Here is a 3,315-nt window from a genome sequence, read left to right as displayed (position 1 = left end):
GGGAGAAATACACCTTTTTTCCCCATGCTGCTTTTACTTCCTCTTTAAATTCCAAATTCTTAGATGCACATTATGTTTCCTAATCATTTTCCTACTCTGGAAAACTGGAAGACTTTATTAGGAAAATGTTTGGGTTTGTGAGACAGCTAGTGAAGCACTCTACCAGAGAAGAGCATATGAAATTGTCTATGCAATTTGACTTAGGTTTAATCAACCATGTGGCTTACAAAGAATGGTGCTGGCCTGAGTCACTTATGGATGTAGTGGTTGGTTGGATGTTTGTATGGATGAAAAAGCATTTATTAAAGGGCTTACTATATGCAAAACACTGGAGATACATATAGAAAAAAAATAACCCTGTTTTCAAGAGCTCACATAGTAATGGGGGAGGGAAGGGGAAAATTAGAAGACTGATGAGGTGCTCTCTAGTGATCATGATGAATTTATGCCTTAGTCCCAAACTATTCCTGAATGGACTGGCCAGGAGGCCAAAGATGGTGAATCTTAAGTGCAGAATACAGTAGAAAGGTTAGCTGGTATCCATGGATGGCTATATGAACATTCAACTTGCAAATGCAGAAGTATACAGAGACATGGCATTATTTGGACACCTTGGTGAAGTTCAAATAAAGTGCAAAAAATGTCTTTTATATCAGAATGGTCAGAGAAGAGAGGAAAAATGAGAAATGTGAGAACTGTATCTTTTTTGGGATGGGGTGGGGTTAATTTTGTATGTTTCTAGAAATTACATACATAAAATATATAGAAGTTTTCAGATGCTATTCAGATCAAAAGACTCCAGGTCCTGAAACAAAGTAGTTGTTTTGTGTCTTCTTTTAATTTATGATTATTCATTTTATTAGAACTTTGTACCCATGTAGGAGACACACCAATATCCTCATTTTTTTAAATTTTCCCTGTAATAGTATTTCATTTTTTCTAATTACCTGTAAAGATAGTTTGCAACATTCACTTTTGATATTGAGTTCCAAATTTTTTTCTCCTTCCCTCCCTTCACCCCTCCCCAAGATGGCATGCAATCTGATATAGACTATACATATACAATCATATGAAACATATTTCTACATTACTCATGTTGTGAGAGAGGAATCAGAACAAAAGGGAAAAAAATCATGAGAAAGAAAAAGTAAAAAAAAAATAGCATACTTCAATCTGCATTTAGACTCCATAGCTCTTTCTTTGGATGTGAATAGCATTTTCCATCTTGAATCTTTTGGAATTCTCTCAGATCATTTTACTGCTGAGAAGAGTTAAGTCTATCAGAGTTGGTCATCACATAGTGTTGTTGTTATTGTGTGCAGTGTTCTCCTGGTTCTACTCACTTATATCAGCATCAGTTCATGTAAGTCTTTCAGGTTTTTCTGAAATCCACCTGCTCATCATTTCTTATAGCACAATAGTATTTCATTATATCCACATACCACAACTTGTTCAGCCATTCCCCAATTGATGTTTCAATTTCCAGTTCTTGGCCACCATGAAAAAAGCCACTATAAATATTTTTGTACATGTGGGTCCTTTTCTATTTTAATGGTCTTTTTGGGATATAGCCCTAGAAAGTGGTATTGCTGGGTCAAAGGGTATGCATAGTTTTATAGTCCTTTTGGCATAGTTCCAAATTGCTCTCCAGAATGGTTGGATCAGTTCACAACTCCATCAACAGTGCATTAGGGTCCTAATTTTCCCACATCCTCTACAGTATTTATCACTTTCCTTTTTTGTCATATTAGCCAATCTAATAGGTGTGAGGTGGTACTTTAGAGTTTTTAATTTGCATTTATTTAATCAACAGTGATTTAGAGCATTTTTATATGACTATAGATAGCTTTCATTTCATTTGAAAACTGCCTGCTCATATCCTTTGACCATTTATCAATTAGAGAATGATTTATATTCTTATAAATTTGGCTCAGTTCTCTTTATACTTTGGAAATGGGACCTTTATCAGAGATCCTATTTGTAAAAAAATGTTTTGTAGCTTTCTGCTTCCCTTCTAATCTTGGTTGCATTGACTTTGTGTAAAACCTCAATTTAATGTAACCAAAATTGTACATATTTCATTTTATAATGGTCTCTGTCTCCTGTTTGGTCATAAATCATTCCCTTCTTCATAGATCTGACAGATAAATTATTCCTTGCTCTTCTAATTTGCTTATGGTATCATCTTTTATGTCTAAATCAGGTACCAAATTTGACCTTATCTTTCTATATGGTGCAAGATGTTAGTCTATACCTATTTTCTGCCATACTATTTTTCAGTTTTACCTGGAATTTTTGTCAAATAATGAGTCATTATCCCAGAAGCTAGAGTCTTTAGGTTTATCAAAAAGTAGATTAATAAAGTCATTGACTACTGTGTCTTGTGTACCGAGCCTATTTCACTGATGTACCAATCTATTTCTTAGCCAGTATCAAATAGCTTTAATGATTGCTGCTTTATAACACAGTTTTATATCTGGTATGGCTAGGCCACTTTCCCTTGTATTTCTTTTCATTAATCCCCTTGATATTCTTGAACTTTTGTTCTTCCAGATGAATCTTGTTATTATTTTTTCTAGCTCTATAAAATAATTTTTGGTAGTTTGATTGGTATGGCACAGAATAAGTAAATTAACTTGGGTAGAATTTTCATTTTTATTATATTAACTCAGCCTACCCATAAGCAACTGATATTTTTCTAATTATTTAGATATAACTTTATTTTTGTGAAAAGTGTTTTGTAATTGTGCTCATATAGTTCCTGGGTTTGTCTTAGCAGGTAGATCCCCAAATATTTTATAACATCTATAGTTATTTTAAATGAAATTTCTCTTTCTATCTCTTGTTGATGTACTTTGTTAGTAATATGTAGAAATGCCAATGATTTTTGTGGGTTTGTTTTATATCCTGCTACTTTGCTAAAGTTGATGATTATTTCAAGTAGCTTTTTACTTGATTCTCTAGGATTCTCTAAGCATACCACATATCATCTGTAAAGAGTGATCGCTTTGTTTCCTCATTGCCTATTCTAATTCCTTCAATTTCTTCTTTTCTCAATTCTAAAGCTACCTTGTCTAGTACAATATTGAAAAACAGTGGTGATAATGGGCAGCTTAATTTTACCCCTTATCTTAGTGTGAAAGTTTCTAGCTCATCCCCACTGCATATAATACTTGCTGATGGTTGGAGATAGATGCTACTAATCATTTTAGGGAAAACTCCATTTATTCCTATACTTTCTAGTATTTTTAATAGGAATGTATGCTGTATTCTGTTGAAAGCTTTTTCTGCATCTATTGAGACTATTATATGATT

General features: G+C 33.3%; 1 pseudogene; it reads left to right on the top strand.

Annotated features, from left to right (window-relative positions):
- The first annotated feature begins 437 nt into the window (after positions 1-437).
- Positions 438-683, top strand: LOC138156937 (small nuclear ribonucleoprotein F pseudogene; annotated as a pseudogene).
- The last annotated feature ends 2,632 nt before the right edge of the window (positions 684-3,315 follow it).

Source organism: Petaurus breviceps, unplaced genomic scaffold, assembly GCF_028583685.1.
Source record: "Petaurus breviceps papuanus isolate PSGF00001 unplaced genomic scaffold, PetGlider_PUasm1.0 164, whole genome shotgun sequence".
Taxonomy (NCBI): domain Eukaryota; kingdom Metazoa; phylum Chordata; class Mammalia; order Diprotodontia; family Petauridae; genus Petaurus; species Petaurus breviceps.
The sequence above is the reverse complement of the archived record's forward strand: the minus strand, read 5'-3'. Positions and strand labels throughout refer to the sequence as shown.